Source organism: Sapajus apella, unplaced genomic scaffold (assembly GCF_009761245.1).
Source record: "Sapajus apella isolate SASKATOON/1434 unplaced genomic scaffold, GSC_monkey_1.0 scaffold174, whole genome shotgun sequence".
In the NCBI taxonomy this organism is placed as follows: Eukaryota; Metazoa; Chordata; class Mammalia; order Primates; family Cebidae; genus Sapajus; species Sapajus apella.
In genome coordinates this window covers 246,617-262,384 of record NW_022437114.1, presented here as the reverse complement: position 1 = coordinate 262,384, position 15,768 = coordinate 246,617, and the positions used below count along the sequence as shown (strand labels likewise).

The 15,768-nt window shown below is 44.3% G+C and overlaps 1 pseudogene across 1 annotated transcript; it reads left to right on the top strand.

The window, feature by feature from the left end:
* The first annotated feature begins 14,798 nt into the window (after positions 1-14,798).
* Positions 14,799-15,446, top strand: LOC116542799 (annotated as a pseudogene). The gene has a single exon (XR_004265356.1). The product of XR_004265356.1 is annotated as a 40S ribosomal protein S7 pseudogene (transcript).
* Positions 15,447-15,768: the final 322 nt, after the last annotated feature.

The window sequence follows — 15,768 nt, the reverse complement described above, 5'->3', positions numbered from 1 at the left end:
CTCCGCCTCCTGGGTTCAGGCAATTCTCCTGCCTCAGCCTCCTGAGTAGCTGGGATTACAGGCACACACCACCAGGCTCAGCTGATTTTTTGTACTTTTAGTAGAGACGGGGTTTCACCATGTTGACCAGGATGGTCTCGATCTCTTGACTTCGTGATCCACCCGCCTCGGCCTCCCAAAGTGCTGGGATTACAGGCATAAGCCACCGCGCCCGGCCAAGAGTTCTTAATATGTTCTGCATAGCAATCCTTCATCAGTTATATGAGATTGTTTGTGTTGACATTTTGGTGGTCATTGTTTCTCAACGTGCTGTAAAGTTTAGGAATAGATGAAGAATTTCTGAAACTTGGATTTGAATCATTGATGAAGTGATGGAGGAGTTTCGTTTGGGGCTGCCCACCCCATGGAGCTTTGCGCCTGCTGCACCTTACATGCAGCAGCATTTTCTTTGCATCCTTGCATGCCAACGATACACTTTAATTGGTGGTGTGTTAGGTTCTAGGCACACCATATCAAAACATCTACCTGCTTGAGGGCAGATGTCATGATCACAAGCCTTTGCCTCATTTTTTGGGAACATTCAGATACATTTATTGCATTGTAAAACCAGCCGTGTTTTCTGGCATTTTGACCAGCCCTCAGAAACTGCTGACATCATGATGTACTCCTTGCCTGGTGTTTCCATTTTCCCCAGCACTGCAGCCAGAATTTAGAATCCTGACTCACCCTTCAGCCAGCCACAGAGAATGCTGATTATTCTGGTACAGTCAATGCTCATGAAGTGACTTTGAAAGGGAAAATAGCTTTTGGACAAGTCAAAGCCAGTGCAATTTCAGATAATAGCCAAGCTTTTCTTTTCTAGCTTTCTCATCTGCTCAGCTGCGCTGCTTTCTCCCCTGACGGAAGCGGAAGCCATGATTCTGCAGTCCTGGCCATAAAGCTATAGATTGTACAAGCTGGCACCGCCAGTACTGCCCTACTGAGTTCACTGAACTGTCCTTCTGATCTGCACTGAGAGAGCCCGGCTGTGGTGCAATGCTCACAGTGAAGCCGTCTGCATAGCTGAGCTAACAATCCAAACTTCAGTTTTCATTTCAATAAATTATCTTATAAAACATTCATGACCAAAATTACCTTGAGTAGCTTATTTATATGAATTTTGCAATTAACCCAAATTACCCATGGAGAAATTGATATACAATGCTTCTCATAATTTCCCCTCAAACCATAGCAAAAACATGAAGGCAAGTACTAGGATTTCGGGGAACATGGAATTTATATCTATGCCACACAAACAATGTTAAAGAAAACAGGCTTTGGATATTTTCAAAGGGCTCTGGTGAGGATTAAATTAAGGTATAATATACGAAATGTTTTGTGAATTCCAAAATGTTTTACCAAGATAAAAGATTATTAAGATCAGTTTCTGTTAGTCTCATACATCCAAGTCATGAAATCAAGTCTACAATGATTTACTACATATAAGGAAATATTTCTGACATGTGAATAGGCAATCATAGAATTTCTGTTGTATTCAAATAATGATCAAAAGTAATTTTCTTTTTGAGTTTTTGACTTCCCCATTTGAGGTAATATTCTCAAGGAACTAAATGTTACTGATGTTGAATATTTATCCCAAATGAGGTTTGCTTTGGGTGACACAGAATTCAAAGACAGCTCTGAACAAAACTGAAATGGTGGCTAATATGATCCTTTCTGTGCCTCCCTTTTCTTTCCTTTTGGATACTTCAAATATACTGCTAGTCTCCTTGGGACATTCTAGGGCAGTCAAGGCCATTTCCTTCTCTCTCCAAGACTGACCTGCCGCAATCCATCAAGGACTATGATTTTCTTGTAAATATTTAGAAAGATGGTGCATAACAATAGATATATTTGGCAAAAACTGAGCTGATGGCATTCAAATGGAGCCAAGTGTGGGAATTCACACTTGGAATAATCCAAGAGAATGTTTAATGGTGGAAGAAAAGAAGAAGCACAGGAGATGGGGCAGCATTTTCAGGGTCTCTCACCTATTGAAATATTGGTATCTTACAGGCTTAAGGGTCACTTGTTGTATGATTCATATGCTAATTCTGTGGGAAGAGAGATTCTCAAGAAATACACAATTGCCATTAAAAGTAAAACACAAGATTGTTTCCTCCCTTGAATATAGCAAGAACTCTGTAGAGTAATCATAATGCTTTGGCCAGCTATCCTTGAGAATTAACAATGTTTTTTTTTTTAATTGCAGGGAAAAGAGAAGAGGACAGAAACAAGTTTCTGTTTCATATTCCTTCTATGTGGAGTTATTGCAGAAGAAAGTTAGGGAGTGCAGAGCTGGTGCCCGGGACATGTGAATGTCTGCACACTGGCAGTTCAGCAAGCTTTTCCTGTTGGCCTGCTATTCCCAGGAAACTGTCTACGGGCTATTTGGCAGGGGTGGGGAAGGTGCATATGTGTGAAAAATTCAGGATAGACACAGGCAACTTCCCAAGTTTTGAACAACAATCCAACTGTGTATGTGTGTGTGTGTACGCACCCCCATGCTCATACCTGCACATAGCACCTTGCACTTCCTTGATTAATGGAAAACTGGAAGAATAATACAGGAGGATTAAGCCCCAGTATATTGACTGGGACTCAGAGAGACCGAAGGCTCAACTAGAGGGTGGAATTTTTCTTTGATTTCTGCCTTTCTTTTCACATCTCCCTTTCCCTTTCCTTTCTGTTTCCTTTCCAGTGCTCTTAGGTTGTGGTCCCAGCTGAATAAGAGCCAATAAATAGCTTCCCATTGAGAAGTACTGGCTGGGTGTGGTGGCTCACGCCTGTAATCCCAGCACATTGGGAGGCCGGGACGGGTGGATCACTTGAGGTCAGGAGGAGTTTGACATCAGTCTGGCCACCATGCTGAAACCCTGTCTCTATTTAAAAAAAAAAAAGAGAGAAAGAGAGAAGTTAGGGGATATTGGCCAAGGTCTTAGCATTTCCAGGGTTTCTTACAAGAGTCTTTCTTGAAGACCCCATTAAATTTCTTGTGAAAGATTTCCTAGAGAAGCCAAGGAGCAGTCTCCTTGAGTTTCCTCACATCAGACCTACAGACCCTTACTCACTTTCTCCTAATACCTATTTTGATATATTTCTCTTTTTGAGACAGGGTCTCACTCTGTCACCCAGGCTGGAGTGGTGCAGTGACACGATCTTGACTCACTACAACCTCCGCTTCCTGGGTTCAAACAATTCTTCTGCCTCAGCCTCCTGAGTCGCTGGGATTATAGGCATCCACCACTGTGCCCAGCTAATTTTTTTTTTTTTTTTTGAGATGAGGTCTCTCTCTGTCACCGGGCTGGAGTGTAGTGACGTGATCTTGGCTCACTGCAACCTTCGCCTCCTGAGTTCAGGTGATTTTCCTGCCTCAGCCTTCTGAGTAGTTGTCACTACAAGTCTCTACCATCACACCCAGCGAATTTTTTTTTTTTTCAGCAGAGACAGAGTTTCAGTGTTTGACCAGGCTGGTCTTGAACTCCTGACCTCAAGGGATCAGCCAACCTCAGCCTCCTAAAGTGCTGGGATTATAGGAGTGAGCCCCTGTGTCAAGCAATATATTTCTATATGAAGAATAGTACATTGGGCTGTTAAACAGGGGCATGAAAGGAATTTTAAGATTCACAGTAGAGAGGGAAAAAAGCTAACTTTGCCAGTTAAAATCATAGAAAGTCTTGAAAACAAATCTCATCATTTCATTATATGTTTCTAAATTGCAGGCTGGGTGCAGTGGCTCAGGCCTGCAATCCCAGCACTTTGGGAGGGTGAGGTGAGATCACTTGAGGCCAGGAGTTTGAGACCAGACTGGGCAACAAAGTGGGACTCCTGTCTCTATGAAAAAATTAAAAAATAAAAATCAGGCTGGGCATGGTGGCTCATGCCTGTAATCCCAGCACTTGGGGAGGCCGAGGCAGGAGGATCAGGAGGAGGTCAGGAGTTCAAGACCAGCCTGGCCAGCATGGTGAAACCCCGTCTCTACTAAAAAAAATACAAAAAAATTAGCCAGGCATGGTGGCACATGCTTGTAATCCCAGCTACTTGAGAAGCTGAGGCAGGAGAATTGCTTAAACCTGGGAGGCAGAGGTTGCAGTAAGCCAAGATCGTGGCACTGCACTCCAGCCTGGGTGACAGAGTGAGACTCCATCTCAAAAACGACAATAAATAAAATAATAAAATAATAATAAAAATTAGCTGACTGTGGTGGCACATACCTAGAGTACTGCAGCCTGGGTGACAGAGCAAGACCCTGTCCCTAAAATAAAATAAAATAAAATAAATAAATCAACAATATATAGCAGACTCTACAGGCCCAGCATAGGCAAGATCCCAGTATCTAACAGCACACTTGGCACATGGGCCTTCAGTGAAATATTATTGAATGAATACCTCATTTTCCCTCTTGGCATCACACCTGAGATTGCCCTATTTACACGTTGTCCTCAGAGCCAGCATTTATTACAATGCATTTGAGAGTCGCTAAGACAAGGCATTTTCCACAGGCTTTTCCTGTTTTTTAAGTACTTTCCAACCTTGATTTGCTGGTAACAGCAGTTGGCTTGTGTTTTATGCTGGCCTTTGCAATGATACAGCAAATGGAATCTGGAATCTCCAGAACTGATATCAATATGAATAGTTTCTAAGTGGAGCTGCCATACAATGAGAAAATTATCACTTATCCACAAGAGGGCTGTGAGTTTGGAATCATGTATATATAAGAAGTACTTTTTACACTGTAATGTGCTATTCAAATGTTTTGTTGTTATTATTATGTCAGAAAACAACCCATAGGACCTTAAAAAGAACAATTATTCCAGTCATATTCATCCTCTGTGACAAAGCAATGTTTTTCCAACATTTTTGATCAGTTAATCACTTTGGCAAAATACCTCAAAACTTCTTATCTCGCCGGGCATGGTAGCTCATGCCTATAATCCCAGCACTTTGGGAGGCCAAGGTGGGTGGATCACGAGGTCAGGAGTTCAAAACCAACCTGGCCAACATGGTGAAACCCCGTCTCTACTAAAAATACAAAAATTAGCCAGGCATGGTGGTGGGTGCCTGTAATCCCAGCTACTCAGGAGACTGAGGCAGAGAATTGCTTGAACCTGGGACACAGAGGTTGCAGTGAGCGGACATGGCACCACTGCACTCCAGCCTGGGCGACAGAGCAAGACTGTGTCTCAAAAATAAATAAATAAATAAATAAATAAAATTCTGCCGGGCACAGTGGCTCATGCCTGTAATCCCAGCATTTTGGGAGGCCGAGGCAGGTGGATCACCTGAGGTCAGGAGTTCCAGACCAGCCTGACCAACATAGTGAAACCCCATCTCTACTAAAAACTACAAAATTAGTTGGGCGTAGTGGTGCATTCCTGTAATCCCAGCTACTCAGGAGGCTGAGGCAGGAGAATTGCTTGAACCCGGGAGGCGGAGGTTGCAGTGAGCCAAGATCATGCCATTGCACTCCAGCCTGGGCAACAAGAGCAAAACTCTGTCTCAAAAAAAAAAAAATTCTCATCTCAATTACCCGTACTACCCAGACCAGTAGCCTTCTGCTGGGAAAGAGAAAAGGGATAGAGTGGAACAGAGTTTCAAGTACAAGGGTCCGTGACCTCCAAAGTCAAAAGTCTGTTGATATTCTTGATGGTGAAGCAACAAGACAAGAAGCCAAGCTAAACATTGGCAACCCAGAAAAGGCGGTGGAAAGGCCAGCAAATGCAAGACCTGCCCCGTGCCTGTTTTCACCTGTTCATCTGTACTTGCTGGTGTTTCTGAATAGTCTGTCCTTTGCAGGGTCCCTCCTTGCTCTCTAGAATCTTTGTTTCAACTCCCATCTAAGATGAAAGAAGTCAACTAAGCTCACTTCAGGGTAGCTAGGCATTGCCTTTGGAGAATATGAGATTAGGGTTGCCAGATATCTGACTTTTTGGCAGAAGTTGAAATTCTTGATATTTTTGAGAATCTTCTAATTTTTTTTTTTTTTTTTTTTGAGACGGGGTTTTTCTCTTTTTTCCCAGGCTGGAGTGCAATGGCGCGATCTCGGCTCACCACAACCTCCGCCTCCTGGGTTCAAGCAATTCTCCTGCCTCAGCCTCCTGAGTAGCTGGGATTACAGGCGCGCGCCACCATGCCCAGTTAATGTTTTGTATTTTTAGTAGAGGCGGGGTTTCACCATGTTGACCAGGATGGTCTCGATTTCTTGACCTCGTGATCCACCCGCCTCGCTCTCCCAAAGTGCTGGGATTACAGGCGTGAGCCACTGCGCCCGGCCCTAATTTTTTTTTAATTTCATTTAATTTATTACTTTTTTATAGAGATAGGGTTTCACTACGTTGGCCAGGCTTGTCTTGAACTCCTGACTTCAAGTGATCCACCAGCCTCAGGGCCTCAAAGCGCTGGGAATACAGATGTGAGCCACTGTATCCTTCCCACCTCACCAAATTTTAAGTTGACTTTTTTTTAAAGGTCAGTTTTCAGTAAAGGAAGACTAAGCAGATTTCCGGCTGTTTTTGTTGTTGTTTTAGAGACAGGGTCTCCCTCTGTTGCCCAGGTTGGAATGCAGTGGCACAATCTTAGCTCACTGTAACCTTGAACTCTTGGGTTCAAGTGATCCTCCCATCTCCGCCTCCCAAGTGGATAGGACTACAGGTATATACCACCATGCTTGGCTAGCCGATTTCTGTTTTACAAGCCAAGGCCTTCTGTGCAGCTTTGGAGTGGATTTTCCATCTGAATATTTTATTGTGGTAAAATATACCTAACACAAAATTTATGACTTTAAGTGGAGAGTTCAGTGGCACTGAGAACATTCACATTGTTGTACAGCCATCACCACCATCCATCTCAGAACTTTTTGCTGTCCTCAACTGAAACTCTGTCCCCATGAAACACTAACTCCCGATTTTCCCTCCCCCACCCTCCAGCAGCCATCATTCTGCCTTCTCTCTTTATGAATTTGACTAGGGCCCTCATATAACTAGAACCATAAAGTATTTTCCTTTTGTGACTGGCATATTGACTTAGCATGAGGTCCTCAAGGTTCACCCATGTTGTAGCATGGCTCAGAATTTATTTCCTTTTTAAGTCTCTAGTTGAATTCTTATCCTTTCATTTCACTTCAAATTAAAACAACACAAGCCAGTCCTGATTTTGCAAACAAATGTGCCAAAGTGAATGTGCTAAAGGTACAACGCAGCCTGAGAGGCCTGTCCATGCTGGCTGCCAGCCACTGTCTCCAGAGGCTGCTTTTGCAAGGATGGTCGTTTGAACAAGGGGCTTGAAGCTCTCCCTATTGATGGTGGCCGAGAAATAGCAGAGCATTGTTAAGTTTTCTTTGCCAAAACAGAATCTAATTGTGCTGAATCAGAGCAACTATAAACATTGTTTGCTTTTAAATATTTTACTTTATCCAGTAGGCTTTCAGATAATCAGCCTGTGTTCTGGAACTGTCTTTCTGAGAAATAAACACAAATGAGTTGGCAGAGTCCACGTACAAAATATCTCAGGCCCTCCTAGCTCAGGACAAGCCACATAAATATAAATCATGGATTTTATATAAATCTTTATAAAAGGAATGCATTGGGCCAGGCGCGGTGGCTCACGCCTGTAATCCCAGCACTTTGGGAGGCTGAGGAGGGCGAATCACCTGAGGTCAGGAGTTTGAGACCATCCTGACCGACATGGAGAAATCCTGCATCTACCAAAAATACAAAATTAGCTGGGCGTGGTGGTGAATGCCTATAATCCCAGCTACTTGGGAGGCTGAGGCAGGAGAATCACTTGAACCTGGGAGGCAGAGATTGTGGTGAGCCGAGATCCCACCCTTGCACTCTAGCCTGGGCAATAGAACAAAACTCCATCTCAAAAAAAAAAAAAAAAAAAGAAAAGAAAAAGAAATGCATTGGTGGTCAGGTGTGGTGGCTGATACCCGTAATTTCATCTATTTGGGAGGCTGAGGCAGGGGAACTGCCTGAACCAGAGAGATGGAGGTTGCAGTGAGCCGAGATCGCGCCACTGTACTCCAGCCTGGCACCTGGTGACAGAGCGAGACTTTGTCTCAAAATAAATAAATAAGTAAATAAATAAATAAATAAAAATGAAAACAAAAATTAGCTGGACACGGTGGCTGACGCCTGTAATCCCAGCACTTTGGGTGGCTGAGACGGATGGATCTCGAGGTCAGGAGATTGAGACCATCCTGGCCAACATGGTGAAACCCTGTCTCTACGAAAAATACAAAAATTAGCTGGGCATGGTAGTGCACGCCTGTAGTCCCAGCTACTTGGGAGGCTGAGGCAGGAGAATCGCTTGAACTCGGGAGGCAGAGGTTGCAGTGAGCCAAGATCGTGCCACTGCACTCCAGCCTGGTGACAGAGAGAGACTCCATCTCAAAAAAAAAAAAAAAACAAAACTGAAAACAAAAAGGAATAAAATACTGATACATGGTAGGTAAAACATGGATGAATCTTAAAAACATTTCTAAATGAAATGTGCCAGGCACAAAAGGACAAATATTGCATGATTCCAGTTATAAGAAACATCTATAGCCGGGCACGGTGGCTCAAGCCTGTAATCCCAGCACTTTGGGAGGCCGAGGCGGATGGATCACGAGGTCAAGAGATCGAGACCATCCTGGTCAACATGGTGAAACCCCGTCTGTAGTAAAAAACTACAAAAAATTAGCTGGGCATGGTGGTGCGTGCCTGTAATCCCAGCTACTCAGGAGGCTGAGGCAGGAGAATTGCCTGAACCCAGGAGGCGGAGGTTGCGGTGAGCCGAGATCGCGCCATTGCACTCCAGCCTGGGTAACAAGAGCGAAACTCCGTCTCAAAAAAAAAAAAAAAAAGAAACATCTATAATAGGCAAATTCCAGGGAATTTGAGGCTGCAGTGAGCCATGATGGCACCACTGCATTCCAGCCTGGGTGACTAAGCAAGACACTGCCTTAAAAAAATAAATAAAATGGGACAAATTCATAGAGACAGAAAGGAGTTATGGCTTAATGTATATGGAGTTTCTGTTTTTGGTGATGGAGAAGTTTTGGAAATAGCTATTGGTGATAGTTGCACAATAATGTAATTAGTGCCACTGAATTGCTACCTAAAAATGATTGAAATGGCAAATTTTGTTATATACATTTGACCACCAAAACAAGAAAGAAAACAAACAAATCAGCCCTTCAGTGACTCTGCAGCTTTGCAGAACTAAAACTCCACAGCCCCATGACTGGCAAGGAGGCCTCATGCTGGCTCCGCTCGGCCTCTGCAGCCCTCTCTTCCCACCAGTTGCCTCCTCGGATCCTTCCTGTGTAGCTTCTAGGCTGCTCATGGCCTGAGTCCAAAGCTGACTGGCCTTGCTCCATAAAGCCTTCCCAGGTTCCCGGTCTGAGAGCCTTTTTCCCTCTTGTGAGTAACCAAGCACTCCTGCACCACCCACTACCCCACCCTGACCCTCCTAACCTTCAGCTCTGAGTCAGCTGGGCTCACCCGGGGCTTTCTGCTCAGTCATCATAAGGACCGGGAGAGGAAGCCAAGCAGGTGGAGGCAGGGCTGGCCATGGCCAGGCCTTAGGACCGGAGTTGCACTAGTCAGAAAGGCCACTGGGTTTAGTGTTTGTGCCTCCAGCTCAGCGTCTCTGTCTCCAGCATAGTGTCTCTGTCTCCAGCTCAGCATCTCTGTCTCCAGCTCATTGGTGGCCCTGGAAGAGCCCCTGCCTGTTTTGGGTCTGCTTTCTCTTCTGCAAAATGAGAGGCTGGCTGAGATTGCAACGGTGTTTTTCATTCCAGGGTTTTGTGACTAAAATTGGGTAGGGAAGAACAGCTGGGTAGAGGTAACCTTCTTCAGAGGAGAAAGCCTTCCTGAAATGTTCAGTTGACGATTTTACTCTTATTAGGGCACCTGGGGCAGTCTTTAAAGTTTCTTGAGAGAAAAATGGAAACAAAATCTTTTTTTTTTTTTGAGACAGTCTCTATGAATCACCCAGGCTGGAGTGTAAATGACATGATCATGGCTTATTGCAGCTTCAGCCTCTTAGGAGGACCAGATCTTCCTGCTTCAGCTACCCGAGTTGCTGGGACCACAGGTGTGCACCACCACACCTGGTAATTATTATTATTATAATTATTTTGATAGGATACAGTCTTGCCATGTTGTCCAGGCTGGTCTTGAACTCCTGGATTCAAGAAATCCTCCTGCCTTGGCCTCCCAAAGTGCTGGGATTATAGATGTGCGCCACCACATCCAGCTGAAAAAAATCTTGAACTTACCAAAATTAAGAGTTTTGATACTGACTTAGTCAAGAATTTTAGTGTTTGTTAAGGTATTAGAATTTCCACAAAAGAAATTATCCAAAGGAAATGATAGTTATTCTTGCTGGCCTTAGCTCACCAACGTAAGTCTAGCACTTTGGGTAGAATCTGGATATTAGCAACACATAGTTAAATGCAGAAGCAACTGCTGAGCCTGGTAACATGCACCTGTAGTCCCAGCTACTTGGAAGGGTGAAGCAAGAGGATCGCTTAAGCCCAGGACTTTGAATCTAACCTGGGCAATGTAGCGAGACTACATGTCAATTTTTTTTTTTTTTTTTTTTTTTTTTTTTGAGGCGGAGTTTCACTCACGTTACCCAGGCTGGAGTGCAATGGCGCGATCTCAGCTCACCGCAACCTCCGCCTCCTGGGTTCAGGCAATTCTCCTGCCTCAGCCTCCTGAGTAGCTGGGATTACAGGCACGCACCACCATGCCCAGCTAATTTTTTGTATTTTTAGTAGAGACGGGGTTTCACCATGTTGACCAGGATGGTCTCGATCTCTTGACTTCGTGATCCACCCACCTCGGCCTCCCAAAGTGCTGGGATTACAGGCTTGAGCCATCGCGCCCGGCTTACATGTCAATTTTTAAACATTTTATAAGCAACTAAAAGGAGGTGGTGAAACAAGTGGGGCCGTGGAATACCATACAGCAGTGAAAATAAACTAAGCACAACTGCCTGCAGCAACGTGAATGAGTCTCACAATCATACACACTTTATGACTCCCTTTATAAAAAAATTAGAAATGGGTAAATATAATCAATGGTGTTTTTCCTGATTCCAGTTTGGGTTAACATTTTGTTGTTTTTGTTTTTCGTTTTTTTTGAGATGGAGTCTCACTCTGTCACCCAGGCTGGAGTGCAGTGGTGTGGTCTTGGCTCACAGCAACCTCCACCTCCCAGGTTCAAACGATTCTCCTGAGTAGCTGGGATTACAGGTGCACACCACAATGCCCAGCTAATTTTTGTATTTTTAGTAACAACACGGTTTTGCCATGTTGGCCAGGCTGGTCTCAAACTTCTGAACTCAGATGATCTCCCAACCTTGGCCTCCCAGAGTGCTGGGATTACAGGTGTGAGCCACCTCACCCAGCCAACACTTTGATATTTAAAATGCAATATGAAGCTGGGCGCAGTGGCTCACACCCGTAATCTCAGCACTTTGTGAGGCCAAGGTGAGAGGATCACTTGAGCCCAGGAGGTGGAGGCTGCAATGAGCTATGATTGCACCATTATACTCCAGCCTGGATTACACAACGGAAACCCTATCTCTAATAAAATAAAATAAAATATATAATAACTGGACAAATATTTAATATCTTATTTATTTATTTTGAGAAATGTTTTGGTTGTGTCGCCAGGCTGGGGTGCAGTGATTCGATCACGGCTCAATGCAGCCTCGAGCTCCTGGGCTCAAGCTATCTTCCAACCTAGGCCTCTTCAGTAGCTGGGACCAGAGGCATAGACCACTACACCCAGCTATTTTTTCTTTGTCTTCTTTTTTTTTTTCTTCTACCTGGTGTCTGGATACCACCAGCTATTTTTTAATTTTAATTTTTGTGTGTGTGTGGAGTTGGGGGTATCCCTGTGTTGCCCAGGCTGGTCTCAAACTCCTGGCCTCAAGTGATCCTCCTGCCTTGCCTTCCAGAGTGTTGAGATTTCATGTGTGAGCCACTGTGCCCAACCTGGATTTTTTAATGATATTGAAAAAGAATTGCTGAGCATGGTGGCTCATACCTGTAACCCCAGCACTTTGGGAGGCCAAGGCGGGTGGATCACCTGAGGTGGGGAGTTTGGGACCAGCCTGACCAACATGGAGAAACCTCATCTCTACTAAAAATACAAAATTAGCTTGGTGTGGTGATGGTGCATGCCCGTAATCCCAGATACTCTGAAGATTGAGTCAAGAGAATTGCTTGAACCCGGGAAGTGGAGGTTGTGGTGAGTCGAGATTGTGCCATTGCATTCCAGCCTTGGCAACAAGAGTGACACTCTGTCTCAAAAAAGAAAAGAAAGAGAAGAAAAAGAACAAACAAACTAAATGTCTAAAGGTATGGAATTGGGGGGTGTGTGTGTGTGTGTGTGTATAATACATAATGTATATGAAATGTTGATTAATACATATATCAGTATATAAATATATCAATATATGTCAGATATATATAAGTAATGTAGAATACAAATAATAAACACATTTATAGTACATAAATGTATGTTTATTTATACATATGCCAGTATATCAGAACAATGAATTTAAAATTTTGGAGAAAAATATTTTTAAATATTTAATTTACTAGACCGGTATTAGCCACTTCATAGACATTATTTTATTTAATCTTAACAATACTCCTTGTGATTAAGATACCTGTATTTTTGGCTGGGTGCGGTGGCTCACGTCTGCAGTCCCAGCACTTTGTGAGGCCAAGGCAGGCAGATTGCCTGAGGTCAGGAGTTTGAGACCAGTCTGGCCAACATGGTGAAACCCCATCTCTAGTAAAAAAAAAAAAAAAAATTAGCCAGGGGTGGTGGTGTTGTACCTGTAATCAGGAGGCTGAGGCAGGGGAATTGCTTGAAACGGGGAGATGTAGGTTGCAATGAGCCAAGATCATGGCACTGCACTACAGCCTGAGTGACAGAGGGAGACTCTGTCTCAAAAAAACCCCGCAAAAAACAAACTTATATTTTTATTGTTGTGGATGACAACACCGAGGCATGGGAAAAGTGAAACCTACTCAAGACTACCTAATTAATCATTTCTGGGCAAACTCAGAAATACGTCCACTAATACATGTTTACATGAAAAATAAGGTATGCAACAGTATGCATAGTATTATCTTAATTATTGCTGTATTTTTTGTTTTAACTTTTTCTTTTTCTTTTTTTGAGACAGAGTCTTGTTCTATTGCCCAGGGTGGAGTGCAGTGGCAAAATCGCAGCTCAACACAACCTCTGCCTCTTGGGCTCAAGTGATTCTCCTGCCTCAGCCTCCCGAGTAGCTGGGATCACAGGCATGCACCACCACACCTGACTAGTTTTTTGTATTTTTAGTAGAGACGAGGTTTCACCATGTTGCCCAGTCTGGTCTCGAACTCCTGACCTCAGGTGATCCACCCTCCTTGGCCTCTCAAAGTGCTGGAATTACAGGTGTGAGCTACCTCGCCCGGCCTGTTTTAACTTTTTCAAAATATGTGTCTGTGCACATAAAACATCACAGCATCAGGCCAGGTGCGGTGGTTCACACCTGTAATCCCAGCACTTTGGGAGGCCGAGGTAGGCAGATCACCTGAGGTTGGGAGTTCAAGACCAGCCTGGGAAACATGATGAAACCCTGTCTCTACTAAAAATACAAAAATTGCCGGATGTGGTAGCATATGCCTGTGATCCCAGTTACTTGGGAAGCTGAGGCAGGAGAATCACTTGAATCTGAGAGGTGGAGGTTGTGGTGGGCGGAGATTGCACTATTGCACTCCAGCCTGGGTAACAAGGGGAAAATTCTGTCTCAAAAAAAAAAAAAAAAAAAAAGAGAGAGAGAGAGAAATTATTATTTTCTTCCTATTCATTTATGCATGTAGAATGGGTTGTTATATGCCCTATATGACCCAGTGAGGGTCAACACATCTTTTATCACTATCAATATACTGGGACTGCCTACTTACATATTCATAAAATCTACATCAGAGCAAGGGGTGCACCTGTCATATCTGGGACCCGCATACTAGGGTTTACTAATTTGCAGGTAGCCCATCAGAGCAGCTTATGCGAGACTACACCCCTGAGGAAATCAATCTTGGAAAGCCATTACACCCTCCAGAGTGCAAGAGCCCTGAGCTTGCAGAGCTTGGTGTCATTTGTGCCCACCACAGCAGGAGAGGCATGCAGTCCCTCCACTGTCCTAACCCTTGAAGGTGGAGAGTCTCTGGCTGAGGGTTCTGGTCCTTCCCCTGATGAGGGAGCTCTAGTCCTGGATCCAGCCCGCAGAAAGGGAGCACCTCCGCAGCGGCAGAGAGGGAGCATCCCTAATTCGACAGCCCCCTGGAAGCAAAGGGACTGTCTGTGGCCCTTCCCTGCAGCAATGTGCCTGTGTGTGCTGTTGTCTTGGCTAGATCAAATACTTTTATCATCAGATACTTTTGGACAATGTTTTGTTACGTTGAATAATTTTATTAAAAATATAAGTAGTTTGCAAAAATTGCTGCTGTTTCCACATCATTAGGTCAAAGCCAGTGGAGTGACTAATTTACCACACTAAATAGTTTTGACATTGTCTACCTTCTTTTTTTTTTTAAAAGATGGGGGTCTCGGCCAGGTGTGGTGGCTCATGCCTGTGATCCCAGCACTTTGGGAGGCCAATGTGGGCAGATTGCTTGAGGCCAGGAGTTTGAGACGAGCCTGGCCAACATGGTGAAACTCCACCTCTACTAAATATACAAAAATTAGCTGGTGGCTTTTTTCCTAAGCCGGCGCTCACCAAGGAGAAAGCCATGTTCAGTTCGAGCACCAAGATCGTGAAGCCCAATGGCGAGAAGCCAGACGAGTTCGAGTCCGGCATCTCCCTGGCTCTTCTGGAGCTGGAGATGAACTCAGACCTCAAGGCTCAGCTCAGGGAGCTGAATATTATGGCAGCCAAGGAAATTGAAGTTGGTGGTGGCTGGAAAGCTATCATAATCTTTGTTCCTGTTCCTCGACTAAAATCTTTCCAGAAAATCCAAGTCCGGCTAGCACGTGAATTGGAGAAAAAGTTCAGTGGGAAGCATGTTGTCTTTATCGCTCAGAGGAGAATTCTGCCTAAGCCAACTCGAAAAAGCCGTACAAAAAATAAGCAAAAGCGTCCCAGGAGCCGTACACTGACAGCTGTGCATGATGCAATCCTTGAGGACCTGGTCTTCCCAAGTGAAATTGTGGGCAAGAGAATCCGCGTGAAACTGGATGGCAGCCGGCTCATAAAGGTTCATTTGGACAAAGCACAGCAGAACAATGTGGAACACAAGGTTGAAACTTTTTCTGGTGTCTATAAGAAGCTCACGGGCAAGGATGTTAATTTTGAATTCCCAGAGTTTCAATTGTAAATAGAATGACTAAATAAAAAATATATTCACACACACACAAAAAAAATTAGCTGGTGGCCAGGCACAGTGGCTCAAGACTGTAATCCTAGCACTTTGGGAGGCCGAGGTGGGTGGATCACCTGAGGTCAGGAGTTCAAGACCAGCCTGGCCATCATCTTTAATGAAACCCCATCTTTAAAAAAAAAAAAAAAATTAGCTGGTGTGGTGGTGCGCACTATAGTCCTAGCTACTCGGGAGGGGGAGGCAGGAGAATTGCTTAATCCCAGGAGGCAACTGAACACAGGTGGTTGCTGTGAGCCCAGATTGCATCACTGAACACCAGCCTGGTGACAAAGTGAGACTCTGTCTCAAAA